Source organism: Siphateles boraxobius, unplaced genomic scaffold (genome assembly GCF_051911475.1).
Source record: "Siphateles boraxobius isolate OS27281-9 unplaced genomic scaffold, OSU_SipBor_1 5, whole genome shotgun sequence".
In the NCBI taxonomy this organism is placed as follows: Eukaryota; Metazoa; Chordata; class Actinopteri; order Cypriniformes; family Leuciscidae; genus Siphateles; species Siphateles boraxobius.
The window spans coordinates 12,846,327-12,862,294 of record NW_027509141.1 but is presented as its reverse complement, the minus strand read 5'-3'; positions in this window follow the sequence as shown (position 1 = coordinate 12,862,294).

Here is a 15,968-nt window from a genome sequence, read left to right as displayed (position 1 = left end):
GCTACAATTGATACATAATACTTCTGCCAGAGTACTAATGAAATTGAAGCGTTGCATTCCATGTATGAAAAGTGCTATACAAATAAATGTAGTAACCCTTACAAGCAATGCCAATAAACTGTTTTTACTTATTAAAATTCATGTGTTCTGTGTACTTTATAACATTTTAAGGGCAATTGGGCGATCACAACAGAATATTTATTTATTAATATTTATTTACAGAATTATTTTTATTCATTTTCATTCAAACGAGGCCATTGAAAGCCCGGATAGGTCTGGTCACCACTTTGGAAGTTTTGCCTTATGGTTGAAACCACACAAGAGGGTAGAGGCTTCCTTATATTCCTCCCTAAAACTCCATAAGCCCAGCGTATAGTCTGCCTGTACGCAGTGTACCAGTATTGCCTAGGGATAAGTAGGAAAGATTTGTAAGTTTTAAACTCTGTAAGTAGGTTGGAAACGTCATTTGAAGCCTGTCTCTTATGCATGTTTGTGCATGCAACACATCTCTTGTCACCTATAGCTGTTGTTCAAAGGACTCCCTGTAAAAAGATTGGTAAAGTAAACATAAACCATGAACATACTCGTGCGTGCTGGCTTGAAGGGGGCCATGATCCTGCCTGAAGTGTGAGTATGCAATGTGTAGCACAAACGGATTCAGGCAGCATGCCTCAAATCCAGGATGCTGCGTTAGGCACGTTACTGGCCGCGGGGTGAGATCCTCGACCAGCGACCAAAACGTGCTCACCTCCCTACAACACAAGCTCTTCACCACAGTTTCCATGGGACGACACCGCCCACACACACACCTGCCAAACACAGCGACACAGACGCTTACTATTCAATCCCTCTCCCGGTAAGCCTGACTGTGTCAATGACAATCAATGAACACGAGTTGGCACTATCAACAATAATCACACAGAAGACATGACCAGCCTACTCGGCGTCGGCTACGGTGAAACAACATTTTCACCGGAGAAAGAGGTAAAAGTTTAAAAATAAACACTCACAGGTGGGACTGTCAAGCTTGCATTATATTTATAGATCTTCTGACTAAGTTTAGAGTAACGTTGCTTTTCTGAGCCAGCGACATAATCACTGTCACTGGATAAAAAGAAAACGTCTCAGGTTACGTATGTAACCCTGGTTCCCTGAGAGGGAACGAGACGCTGCGTTGAGACGCGGTGGGAACGCTCTGCGTGATTGCGTCGTGAAGCACGTGTATAATCAGTCCAATGGAAGAGCGAGACGTCATAGGCGGTGACGTCATAGACCAGGAAGCTATAAAGCACACCAGAAAACAGACCGCGACAGCTTCTGAAAAAGCCTGAAGCAAGTCGATCAGGGCATGCAGGAAGTATGGCGGGAGAACGCAGCGTCTCGTTCCCTCTCAGGGAACCAGGGTTACATACGTAACCTGAGACGTTCCCTTTCAAGGGAACTCGAGCTGCGTTGAGACGCAGTGGGAACCCCATACCCACTACGCCATAAGACAAATGCCCGTTCTGTGTGAAGTCCTTGCGCACACTAGAAGCAAGCAACCTAGCCCCGGGAGTGGAGAGGTGTAGGTCATAAAATCTGACAAATGTATGAGGTGAGGACCAGCCTGCCGCATTACAAATATCCTGAAGGGAAACACCCGAAATTAAAGCCTAGAGGCAGCCATACTCCTAGTAGAATGGGCCTGAACAGCCACAGGTGAACGCTGTCCGGCCGCTTCATAAGCAAGTGAGATAGCCTCAACTACCCACTTGCTCATTATCTGTTTAGATGCAGGGCAACCTATCTTAGGTTACCCGAAGCAGACAAATAATTGTTCTGATAAACGCCACTGAGCAGCTCTGTGGACCTAAGCATCCAAAGCCCGGACAGGGCATAACAGATTTAAGATTTTCCTGATCTGGGGTATTAAAGGTGGAGGACAGAAGGCCTGGAGCACAAATGACCGCACATTTAGTAGGGACCTAGAAATACAACCCGATCTGGGGTGAAGAAATACTACCACCAACCAGGTGCAAATCCAAGTACGTGCAGGCCTAGCCTCATGTACCACGGAGAAGACGAAATTAGGGATCTCTCCTCAGAGATAGCCCAGCAAAGGAACATTCATTACAGAAATCAAGTACTGTACCAAAAAGGGCAGAAACGAGATTCAGAAGGCGTTCTCTGCACCAGGCAGAGAACAGCATATTAGTCTTCTCGTGGAGGGAGCTCTAGACTGGAGTATGGTCTCCACGACCTCGGTCGAGAAACCTGAATCTATGAGCTGGGCCCCCTCAGAGGCCGAGCCCACAGTATCCACAACTCTAGAGCTCCCAGGAGCAAAGATATCGGGAAAAGCGTATAGGTGTAGTGGCAACCACACCTATTACATTACATCCAGTCCAAGCGGAGCTGGATGCGTGAGGGAGAAACACAAGGGCAATGCATTGTACAAGCGATGCGAAAGGTCGACTTTTAGTTTGACCGAAGTTCTCCCTAAGAAGCTCCACCACCTCGGGGTGAAGTCTCCATTCCCCGGGCCACAGCCCCTGCCTCAACAGGATATCTGATATACGAGACCATCAGTGTGTTGTCCGGACCCTTCGCCGACCAACCACTCATGATTGCCCCCGACCTGTGAGGGAAACATCCGTCGATAGCAATATGCGTCGACAAGAAGCCCCCAACACTGGGCCTGGGCGAGGAACCAAGGTTCTTCCACATGACCGAGGCACGAAGGCATAGCCGCGTGACCTTGATCATGCGAAAACGGATTTCCCCTCGGAGAAAACCCCTTGGTCCCGAGCCACCACTGCCGGGGTCTCATGTACAGAAGGCCAAAAGTAACTACGTTAGACGCAACTACCATGAGCCCCAACAGTCTCAGAGACTGTTTGCAGTGAGTGACTGACCTAGTTTTACATTCTTTACGGCTGTGAGAATCGCAGAAATACGTACAGGAGACAGACGTGCTTGCATTGTTGTCGAATCCCATAATACACCTAGAAAGTGGTCCTCAAGCTGGGAGGAGTACACTCTTTTTGGTGTTGAGCCGCAACCCCAACCTCCTTATGTGGGACAGAACGACATCTCGATGTTGAACTGCCAAAAGCTCGGACTGAGCTAAAAATCAACCAATCGTCGATATAATTTAATACGCGAATGCCCTGGAATCTCAGAGGAGCCAGAGCTGCATCCACGCATATTGTAAAAGGTGTGGGGTGATAACCTAGGCCGAATGGAAGAACCCGATACTTGTATGCTTCGCCCCTGAAAGCAAACCTCAGGAACCTCCTGTGATGAGGATGGATAGATAAGTAAGCGTCCTTTAACTCTATTGTGACAAACCAGTCCTCGGACTGAATCTGTGACACAATCTTATTTAGCGTAAGCATAATATGCTGTTTAATTGACGCAGGTCTAGAGTAGGACGCAACCCCTCATCCTCTTTCGGAACAATGAAGTAATGGCAGTAAAACCCTGACTGTCTGCCGGGAGGAGGAACCCCTTCTACAGCTCCTTTTGCAGAAGTGTCAGTACTTCCTGCTCCATAACCAAATCCTGCTCGGGGTCCACCACAGTGGGGAGGACCCCTAGAAATCTGGGCGGACAAGAACCGAATTCTGAACCCTTTTCTATAGTGTGCAGGACCCACCGAGAAATATGTGGCAGTAGTTTCCAGGCTGCCAGAAATTCTACTAGGGGAACCAGTCTCTCAAGACTGGCCTCTGGATTTGGTTGAACAGTCAGTACGGTGCCCTGAAGCGGCGAACCGGCAGGGAACAACCGAACTGGCAGCGCTGCGACCCTCCTCAGAGAGTCGCACCCCAGAGGGCGCCGAGGAGAAACGATTTCTCAAAACCGTCCCTGCCCCGGAGGAGCCCTCAGAAGCTTTATTAGAGATGACAGTCCTCAGATCTTGCCTCCCTTTAAATAACTTAGTTCCAATGACCCTCCTCGGAGGATCATGGGAAAAAGCAGGCACCTCGGCACCCTGAAACGGCGAACCGGCAGGGAAACCGAACTGACTGCTCTACGACCCCCCTCGGAGGATCGTTTGGGGACACTGACACCTTGGTGTCCTGAACGGCGAACCGGCAGGAAAACCGAACTGGCAGCGCTGCGACCCTCCTCAGAGAGTCGCACCCCAGAGGGCGCCGAGGAGAAACGATTTTCTCAAAAACCATCCCTACCCCGGAGGGGACCACCCTTTAGAAGCCTGATAGCCTCGGCATCAGGGCTTCCTATTGTCCAAGCTTTTTTTAGAGATAAAATAGTCCTCAGATCTTGCATATCTCTAACTGGCTAGACTGCTACCGCCACCCAAGTCCCCTTTGATTGTGGAGGAGCCCAAATGGCGATGCTCGCTGTGCTGCGAGGAGCTTAGTAGACTGAGACTGCTCTGCCCAGCAGTCTCAGGAACATAGATTGGTGAGGAAGAAACCTCTGGAACGCCGCTGAACGGTTTATTCTTAGTTTCTTGAAAGCGGAGCATCCAGAAGAACAGACATAATTTTATCTTATTTTTCTTTACTTTTAAATCAGAAAAACGTATATATATATATATATATATATATATATATATATATATCAGTCCGTGGCCACCAGCAGGAAAACAACCGAACTGGCCGTGTGCGACCCTCCTCAGAGAGTCGCCACCCAGAGGACGCAGAGGAGAAACGATTTCTCGAAACCGTCCCTCCCCAGTATAGTTTATCTGTTTTTGCACGACGCAATTCTCGAATAGCGTCAGTGCTGACAACCTCACATTTATCCATGCCTTTATAATTTACCCACCAGGGTTGCCTAAAAAAATTTTTTATTTAGATGGCTGGTGGGTAACGTCGGGGTTAAAAATTATGACGCCGACTCGGGAGAGAGAAAGCTAGCAAGCGTCTCTTTAACCCGAGGCACTGTCATACCATGATACTTAATACCCATAGCATTACTATAGTTAGACGTAGGGCATTAAACACATAAAATAGAAACCGACTTATTCCACGATCTTGACACCTCAGTGTGGTGTGGAGATAGGGAAAAACGGCAGTCCCCGACGAGGAGGCTGAGATACAGAGTTTTTCTGTTTTTAGATTTATTTCATCTAATAAACTCCTTATTTTCACTCTCATAAAGTTCAGCTGGCCAGAAAATATTTAACTAGCAACAACACTAGATAAACCTCCTTTTAAAGCTCCTCTTTATTCAACAGAGTTATGAGCTGACTTATTTATTCATTTATTGAAAACTCAAACATCTGCCTTTTCTTAATATCTTTATTTGTTTTGTTCTCTTTTTCTAAACAAAACACTAACGATACCAATTCCTCGGAACTGGAAATCGCCAGCACTGGATCTGGCAGGTGAAAGCTGAGATAGGGCAGAGCCCGTCCCAACCCCCGCTGTCAGATCCGTTTGCGAACCCCAAAATGCGAGTCGCATCGGCAACAGCGGGACCCGCGCGGGGAGCGCGAACCGAACCGTCCTCCTCGAAGAATGCCCGGCGGGAGCGGAGCGTCCTCACGGACAGTTTCTCGCAATGCTCACAGTCAGCCCCCTCGAGAACTGACTGTGGCATGCTCCACTCCCAAATAGTAACAAAAAGCTGATGTGTGTGTCCCCACCCGTGATATAACGTGGGCAGGGAACAACACAAAAGCTGCTTGCTCTCTTTTGCATAATATATATATATTGCAACTTGACAGACAACAATAAATATGACAAGGACAGAATACACAGATCGCTTGCTGAAGGCAACAGAAGCTGTCGCGGTCTGTTTTCTGGTCTGCTTTATAGCTTCCTGGTCTATGACGTCACCGCCTATGACGTCTCGCTCTTCCATTGGACTGATTATACACGTGCTTCACGACGCAATCACGCAGAGCGTTCCCACCGCGTCTCAACGCAGCTCGAGTTCCCTTGAAAGGGAACGTTGACTTTCACTCGATGCTATTCACTGACAGTAAAAAAAAAAAGTTATTGTATGCACTGCTGTTCATTGACTACTAGCTCCAGCGGTCATTGCTGCGTTTCTAAATGGTAGCAACTCACCAGGTCAGGACCAGGACCTACACCAACTCTCCATTCAATCTCCTCTGACCATGCATTTATTTGTCTTTGACGGCCATCGGCTCTCGGTATTTCCTCATTCGCCCTCTCACGTGTAAACGGTTCGAAATTGTATGGCTGTGGGCCATCATAAATGTTAACTGTGGGTCTTGCCACCTCTTCCTCATCCAAGGTAGACGCCATAGTAGTCAGTGCCAGTCTGCTAGAATTAGTTCAAGTAGCTGAGAACGGCTGAGGCTACATTACACCGCGTCTACCTCGTGTGACGTCATCGCCGAGTTGCGTAAAAAATAACCGTTACTAACCAAAAACTACAATAACTAGACTTTAACACCATTTTGGAGACATTTCTAACTTTATATACATATCTTGACTGCTTTATCTACCCATTAATCGACAGTGGTGTTTAACCTGCACCATGGCCTTTAAAGCTACATTATGTACTCATTGACTCTTTCTGATGTTAAAAAGCCAAGTCAAGACTGCCATACAGTAGTACATATGGGACCTTTTGAATTTTTTTTTCTGCTCAGACGGTCCACAGAATGTCTAAAAGCTACATGATGTCCTTATAGACACTTTCTGATGTTAAACAGTCAAGTCAAGTCCGCCAGACAGTAATCCATATGGGACCTTTTGAATTTTTTTTTCTACTCAGAGGGTCCCCCGAAGGTCTAAAAGCTACATGATGTCCTTATTGACTCTTTCTGATGTTAAAAAGTCAAGTGAAGTCTGCCATACAGTAGTACATATGGGACATTTTGAACTTTTTTTCTGCTCTAAAGTTCAGCAGGTCTAAAAGCTACATGATGTCCTCATAGACTCTTTCTGATGTTAAAAAGTCGTCAAGTCCACCAGACAGTAGTCCATATGGGACTTTTTGAAAAAAAATTCTGCTCAGAGGGTCCACAGAAGGTCCATATGGGACTTTTTGAACTTTTTTTCTGCTCAGAGGGTCCACAGAAGGTCTAAAAGCTACATGATAACCTTATTGACTCTTTCTGATGTTAAAAAGTCAAGTCAAGTCCGCCATATAGTAGTCCATATGTGACCTTTTGAACTTTTTTTTTGCTCAGAGGGTCCACAGAAGGTCTAAAAGCTACTTGATGTCCTTAATGACTCTTTCTGATGTTAAAAAGTCGTCAAGTCTGCCAGACAGCAGTCCTTATGGGACCTTTTGAACTTTTTTTCTCCGTAGAGAGTCCCCAGAAAGTCTAAAATCTCCATGATGTCCTCATAGACTCTTTATGATGTTAAAAAGTCAAGTCAAGTCCGCCAGACAGTAGTCCATATGGGACCTTTTGAATTTTTTTCTGCTCAGAGGGTCCACAGAAGGTCTAAAAGCTACATGGTGTCCTCATTGACTTTTTCAGATGTTAAAAAGTCAAGTCAAGTCCGCCAGACAGTAGTCCATATGGGAACTTTTGAACTTTTTTTTATGCTCAGAGGGTCCCCAGAAGGTCTAAAAGCTACATGATGTCCTCATTGACTCTTTCTGATGTAAAAAAGTCAAGTCAAGTGTGCCAGACAGTAGTCCATATGGGACCTTTCAAACTTTTTTTCTGCTCAGAGGGTCCAAAGAAGGTCTAAAAGCTACATGATGTCCTCAAAGACTCTTTCTGATGTTAAAAAGTCAAGTCAAGTCTGCCAGACAGTAGTCCATATTGGACTTTTTGAACTTTTTTTCTGCTCAGAAGGTCCCCAGAAGGTATAATAGCTACATGATTTCCTCAAAGTCTAAAAGCTCAAGTCTAAAAGCTACTTGATGTCCTCAAAGACTCTTTCTGATGTGAAAAAGTCAAGTCAAGTCCGCCAGACAGTAGTCCATATTGGACTTTTTGAACTTTTTTTCTGCTCAGAGGGTCCACAGAAGGTCTAAAAGCTACATGATGTCCTCATAGACTCTTTCTGATGTTAAAAAGTCAAGTCAAGTCCGCCAGACAGAAGTCCATAGGGGAACTTTTGAACTTTATTTTCTGCTCTGAGGGTCCCCAGAAGGTCTAATAGCTACTTGATGTCCTCAAAGACTCATTCTGATGTTAAAAGTCAAGTCAAGTCCGCCAGACAGTAGTCCATATGGGACCTTTTGATTTTTTTTTCTACTCAGAGGGTCCACAGAAGGTCTAAAAGCAACATGATGTCCTCAAAGACTCTTTCTGATGTTAAAAGTCAAGTCAAGTCCGCCAGACAGTAGTCCATATGGGAGATTTTGAACTTTTTTTCTGCTCAGAGGGTCCCCAGAAGGTCTAATAGCCACATGATGTCCTTAATGACTCTTTCTGATGTTAAAAGTCAAGTCAAGTCCGCCAGACAGTAGTCCATATGGGACCTTTTGATCTTTTTCTCTACTCAGAGGGTCCACAGAAGGTCTAAAAGCTACATGATGTCCTCAAAGACTCTTTCTGATGTTAAAAGTCGTCAAGTCCGCCAGACAGTAGTCCATATGGGACCTTTTGATCTTTATTTCTACATAGAGGGTCCACAGAAGGTTGAAAACCTACTTGATGTCCTCAAAGACTCTTTCTGATGTGAAAAAGTCAAGTCAAGTCCGCCAGACAGTAGTCCATATGGGACTTTTTGAACTTTTTTTCTGCTCAGAGGGTCCACAGAAGGTCTAAAAGCTACATGATGTCCTCATAGACTCTTTCTGATGTTAAAAAGTCAAGTCAAGTCCGCCAGACAGAAGTCCATAGGGGAACTTTTGAACTTAATTTTCTGCTCTGAGGGTCCCCAGAAGGTCTAAAAGCTACTTGATGTCCTCAAAGACTCGTTCTGATGTTAAAGGTCAAGTCAAGTCCGCCAGACAGTAGTCCATATGGGTCCTTTTGATTTTTTTTCTACTCAGAGGGTCCACAGAAGGTCTAAAAGCAACATGATGTCCTCAAAGACTCTTTCTGATGTTAAAAGTCAAGTCAAGTCCGCCAGACAGTAGTCCATATGGGAGATTTTGAACTTTTTTTCTGCTCAGAGGGTCCCCAGAAGGTCTAATAGCCACATGATGTCCTTAATGACTCTTTCTGATGTTAAAAGTCAAGTCAAGTACGCCAGACAGTAGTCCATATGGGACCTTTTGATCTTTTTCTCTACTCAGAGGGTCCACAGAAGGTCTAAAAGCTACATGATGTCCTCAAAGACTCTTTCTGATGTTAAAAGTCGTCAAGTCCGCCAGACAGTAGTCCATATGGGACCTTTTGATCTTTATTTCTACATAGAGGGTCCACAGAGGGTCGAAAACCTACTTGATGTCCTCAAAGACTCTTTCTGATGTTACAAAGTCAAGTCAAGTCCGCCAGACAGTAGTCCATATGGGACCTTTTGAACTTTTTTTCTGCTCAGATGGTCCAGAGAAGATCTAATAGCTACATGATGTCCTCAAAGACTCTCTCTGATTTTAAAAAGTCAAGTCAAGTCCATCAGACAGTAGTCCATATGTTAGCTTTTGAACTTTTTTTCAGCTCAGAGGGTCCCAAGAAGGTCTGAAAGCTACATGATGTCCTTATTGACTCTTTCTGATGTTAAAAAGTCAAGTCTGCCAGACAGTAGTCCATATGGGACCTTTTGAACTTTTTTTCTCCTCAGAGGGTCCCCAAAGGGTCTAAAACCTCCATGATGTCCTCATAGACTCTTTCTGATGTTAAAAAGTAAAGTCGAGTCTGCCAGACAGTAGTTCATATGGGAGCTTTTGAACTTTTTTTCTACTCAGAGGGTCCCCAGAAGGTCTAAAAGCTACATGATGTCCTTATTGACGCTTTCTGATGTTAAAAAGTCAAGTCAAGTCTGCCATACAGTAGTACATATGGGACCTTTTGAACTTTTTTCTGCTCTAAAGTTCAGCAGGTCTAAAAGCTACATGATGTCCTCATAGACAGTTTCTGATGTTAAAAAGTCGTCAAGTCCACCAGACAGTAGTCCATATGGGACTTTTTGAATTTTTTTTCTGCTCAGAGGGTCCACAGAAGGTCCATATGGGACTTTTTGAACTTTTTTTCTGCTCAGAGGGTCCACAGAAGGTCTAAAAGCTACATGATATCCTTATTGACTCTTTCTGATGTTAAAAAGTCAAGTCAAGTCCGCCATATAGTAGTCCATATGTGACCTTTTGAACTTTTTTTTTGCTCAGAGGGTTCACAGAAGGTCTAAAAGCTACTTGATGTCCTTAATGACTCTTTCTGATGTTAAAAAGTCGTCAAGTCCGCCAGACAGCAGTCCTTATGGGACCTTATGAACTTTTTTTCTCCTTAGAGAGTCCCCAGAAAGTCTAAAACCCCCATGATGTCCTCATAGACTCTTTATGATGTTAAAAAGTCAAGTCAAGTCCGCCAGACAGTAGTCCATATGGGACCTATTGAACATTTTTTTCTGCTCAGAGGATCCCCAGAAGTTTTAAATGCTACATGATGTCCTCATAGACTCTTTCTAATGTTAAAAAGTCAAGTCAAGTCCGCCAGACAGTAGTCCATATGGGACCTTTTGATCTTTTTTTTTATGCTCAGAGGGTCCCCAGAAGGTCTAAAAGCTACATGATGTCCTCATTGACTCTTTCTGATGTAAAAAAGTCAAGTCAAGTGCGCCACAAAGTAGTCCATATGGGACCTTTCAAACTTTTTTTCTGCTCAGAGGGTCCAAAGAAGGTCTAAAAGCTACATGATGTCCTCAAAGACTCTTTCTGATGTTAAAAAGTCAAGTCAAGTCTGCCAGACAGTAGTCCATATGGGACTTTTTGAACTTTTATTCTGCTCAGAAGGTCCCCGGAAGGTATAATAGCTACATGATTTCCTCAAAGTCTAAAAGCTCAAGTCTAAAAGCTACTTGATGTCCTCAAAGACTCTTTCTGATGTGAAAAAGTCAAGTCAAGTCCGCCAGACAGTAGTCCATATGGGACTTTTTGAACTTTTTTTCTGCTCAGAGGGTCCACAGAAGGTCTAAAAGCTACATGATGTCCTCATAGACTCTTTCTGATGTTAAAAAGTCAAGTCCGCAAGACAGAAGTCCATATGGGAACTTTTGAACTTTATTTTCTGCTCTGAGGGTCCCCAGAAGGTCTAAAAGCTACTTGATGTCCTCAAAGACTCTTTCTGATGTTAAAAGTCAAGTCAAGTCCGCCAGACAGTAGTCCATATGGGACCTTTTGAACTTTTTTTCTGCTCAGAGGGTCCAGAGAAGATCTAATAGCTACATGATGTCCTCAAAGACTCTCTCTGATTTTAAAAAGTCAAGTCAAGTCCGTCAGACAGTAGTCCGTATGGGAGCTTTTGAATTTTTTATTCTGCTCAGAGAATCCACAGAAGGTTTAAAAGCTACATGGTGTCCTCATTGACTTTTTCTGATGTTAAAAAGTCAAGTCAAGTCCGCCAGACAGAAGTCCATATGAGAACTTTTGAACTTTTTTTATGCTCAGAGGGTCCCCAGAAGATCTAATAGCTACATGATGTCCTCATAGACTCTCTCTCTCTGATGTTAACAAGTCAAGTCAAGTCTGCCAGACAGTAGTTCGTATGGGACCTTTTTAACTTTTTTTCCTCAGAGGGTCCCCAGAAGGTCTAAAAGCTACACGATGTCCTTTAAAGACTCTTTCTGATGTTAATAAGCAAGTCAAGTCAAGACCGCCAGACAGTAGTCCATATGGGACCTTTTGATCTTTTTCTCTACTCAGAGGGTCCACAGAAGGTCTAAAAGCTAAATGATGTCCTCAAAGACTCTTTCTGATGTTAAAAGTCATCAAATCCGCCAGACAGTAGTCCATATGGGACCTTTTGATCTTTATTTCTACTCAGAGGGTCCACAGAAGGTCTAAAACCTACTTGATGTCCTCATAGACTCTTTCTAATGTTAAAACGTCAAGTCAAGTCCGCCAGACAGTAGTCCATATGGGACCTTTTGAACTTTTTTTCTGCTCAGAGGGTCCAGAGAAGATATAATAGCTACATGATGTCCTCAAAGACTCTCTCTGATTTTAAAAAGTCAAGTCAAGTCCGTCAGACAGTAGTCCGTATGGGAGCTTTTGAATTTTTTATTCTGCTCAGAGAATCCACAGAAGGTTTAAAAGCTACATGGTGTCCTCATTGACTTTTTCTGATGTTAAAAAGTCAAGTCAAGTCCGCCAGACAGAAGTCCATATGAGAATTTTTGAACTTTTTTTTTATGCTCAGAGGGTCCCCAGAAGATCTAATAGCTACATGATGTCCTCATAGACTCTCTCTCTCTGATGTTAACAAGTCAAGTCAAGTCTGCCAGACAGTAGTCCGTATGGGACCTTTTTAACTTTTTTTCCTCAGAGGGTCCCCAGAAGGTCTAAAAGCTACACGATGTCCTTAAAGACTCTTTCTGATGTTAATAAGCAAGTCAAGTCAAGACCGCCAGACAGTAGTCCATATGGGACCTTTTGAACTTTTTTCTCCTCAAAGCGTCCCCAGAAGGTCTAAAATCTACATGATGTCCTCATAGACTCTGTCTGATGTTAAAAAGTCAAGTCATGTCCGCCAGACAGTAGTCCATATGGGGGGTTTTGACCTTTTTTTCTGCTCAGATTGTACCCAGAAGGTCTAAAAGTTACATGATGTCCTCATAGACTCTCTCTTATGTTAACAAGTCAAGTCAAGACCTGCCAGACAGTAGTCCATATGGGACCTTTTGAACGTTTTTTCTGCTCAGAGGGTCCACAGAAGGTCTAAAAGCTACATGATGTCCTCATTGACTCTTTCTGATGTTAAAAAGTCGTCAAGTCCGCCAGACAGTAGTCCATATGGGATCTATTGAACATTTTTTCTGCTCAGAGGATCCCCAGAAGTTTTAAATGCTACATGATGTCCTCATAGACTCTTTCTGATGTTAAAAAGTCAAGTCAAGTTTGCCAGACAGTAGTCCATATGGGACCTTTTGATCTTTTTTTCTCATCTGAGGGTCCTCAGAAGGTCTAAAAGCTACTTGATGTCCTCATAGACTCTCTCTTATGTTAACAAATCAAGTCAAGACCTGCCAGACAGTAGTCCATAGGGGACCTTTTAAACTTTTTTTCTGCTCAGAGGGTCCACAGAAGGTCTAAAAGCTACATGGTGTCCTCATTGACTCTTTCTGATGTTAAAAAGTCGTCAAGTCCGCCAGACAGTAGTCCATATGGGACCTATTGAACATTTTTTCTGCTCAGAGGATCCCCAGAAGTTTTAAATGCTACATGATGTCCTCATAGACTCTTTCTGATGTTAAAAAGTCAAGTCATGTCCGCCAGACAGTAGTGCATATGGGACCTTTTTGAACTTTTTTGCTGCTCAGAGGGTCCCCAGAAGGTCTAATAGCTACTTGATGTCCTAAAAGATTCTCTCTGATGTTAAAAATTCAAGTCAAGTCCGCCAGAAAGTAGTCCATATGGGAGCTTTTGAACTTTTTTTCTGCTCAGAGGGTCCACAGAAGGTCTAAAAGCTCCATGATGTCCTCAAAGACTCTTTCTGATGTTAAAAAGTCAAGTCAAGTCCGCAAGACAGTAGTCCATATGGGACTTTTTGAACTTTTTTTCTGCTCAGAAGGTCCCCAGAAGGTCTAATAGCTGCATGATGTCCTCAAACACTCTCTCTGATGTTAAAAGTCAAGTCAAGTCCGCCAGAGAGAAGTCCATATGTGAACTTTTGCACTTTATTTTCTGCTCTGAGGGTCCCCAGAAGGTCTAATAGCTACATGATGTCCTCAAAGACTCTTTCTGATGTTAAAAGTCAAGTCAAGTCCGCCAGACAGTAGTCCATATGGGACCTTTTGATCTTTTTTTCTACTCAGAGGGTCCACAGAAGGTCTAAAAACTACATGATGTCCTCAAAGACTCTTTCTGATGTTAAAAGTCAAGTAAACTCCGCCAGACAGTAGTCCATATGGGACTTTTTGAACTTTATTTCTGCTCAGAGGGTTTACAGAAGGTCTAAAAGCTACTTGATGACCTCATAGACTCTTTCTGATATTAAAAAGTCAAGTCAATTCCGTCAGACAGTAGTCCATATGGGAGCTTTTGAACTTTTTTTCTGCTCAGAGGGTCCCCAGAAGGTCTAATAACTACATGATGTCCTTAATGACTCTTTCTGATGTTAAAAGTCAAGTCAAGTCCGCCAGACAGTAGTCCTTATGGGACCTTTTGATCTTTTTCTCTACTCAGAGGGTCCACAGAAGGTCTAAAAGCAACATGATGTCCTCAAAGACTCTTTCTGATGTTAAAAGTCGTCAAGTCCACCAGACAGTAGTCCATATGGGACCTTTTGATCTTTATTTCTACTCAGAGGGTCCACAGAAGGTCTAAAACATACTTGATGTCCTCATAGACTCTTTCTAATGTTAAAACGTCAAGTCAAGTCCGCCAGACAGTAGTCCATATGGGACCTTTTGAACTTTTTTTCTGCTCAGAGGGTCCAGAGAAGATCTAATAGCTACATGATGTCCTCAAAGACTCTCTCTGATTTTAAAAAGTCAAGTCAATTCCGTCAGACAGTAGTCCATATGGGAGCTTTTGAACTTTTTTTCTGCTCAGAGGGTCCCCAGAAGGTCTAATAGCTACATGATGTCCTTAATGACTCTTTCTGATGTTAAAAAGTCGTCAAGTCCGCCAGACAGTAGTCCTTATGGGACCTTCTGAACTTTTTTTCTCCTTAGAGGGTCCCCAGAAGGTCTATAACCTCCATGATGTCCTCATAGACTCTTTATGATGTTAAAAAGTCAAGTCAAGTCCGCCAGACAGTAGTCCATATGGGACCTTTTGAACTATTTTTCTGCTCAGTTTGTCCACAGAAGGTCTAAAAGCTACATGGTGTCCTCATTGACATTATCTGATGTTAAAAAGTCGTCAAGTCCGCCAGACAGTAGTCCATATGGGAACTTTTGAACTTTGTTTTATGCTCAGAGGGTCCCCAGAAGGTCTAAAAGCTACATGATGTCCTTAATGACTCTTTCTGATGTTAAAAAGTCGTCAAGTCCGCCAGACAGTAGTCCTTATGGGACCTTCTGAACTTTTTTTCTCCTTAGAGGGTCCCCAGAAGGTCTATAACCTCCATGATGTCATCATAGACTCTTTGTGATGTTAAAAAGTCAAGTCAAGTCCGCCAGACAGTAGTCCATATGGGACCTTTTTAACATTTTTTCCTCAGAGGGTCCCCAGAGGGTCTAAAAGCTACACAATGTCCTTAAAGACTCTTTCTGATGTTAATAAGCAAGTCAAGTCAGGACCGGCAGACAGAAGTCCATATGGGAACTTTGAACTTTATTTTCTGCTCAGAGGGTCCACAGAAGGTCTAAAATCAACATGATGTCCTCAAATACTCTTTCTGATGTTAAAAAGTCAAGTCAAGTCCGCAAGACAGTAGTCCATATGGGACTTTTTGAACTTTTTTTTCTGCTCAGAGGGTCCCCAGAAGGTCTAATAGCTGCATGATGTCCTCAAACACTCTCTCTGATGTTAAAAAGTCAAATCAAGTCCGCCACAGAGTAGTCCAAATGGGAACTTTTGAACTTTTTTTATGCTCAGAGGGTCCCCAGAAGGTCTAAAAGGTACCTGATGTCCTTATCGACTCTTTCTGATGTTAAAAAGTCAAGTCAAGTCCGCCAGACAGTAGTCCATGTGGGACTTGTTGAACTTTTTTTCTGCTCAGAGGGTCCCCAGAAGGTCTAAAACCTCCATGATGTCCTCATAGACTCTCTCTTATGTTAACAAGTCAAGTCAAGTCCGCTAGACAGTAGTCCATATGGGACCTTTTTAACTTTTTTTCCTCAGAGGGTCCCCAGAGGGTCTAAAAGCTACACGATGTCCTTAATAGACTCTTTCCGATGTTAATAAGCAAGTCAAGTCAAGACCGCCAGACAGTAGTCCATATGGGACCTTTTTAACTTTTTTCTCCTCAAAGGGTCCCCAGAAGGTCTAAAATCTACTTGATGTCCTCATAGACTCTGTCTGAT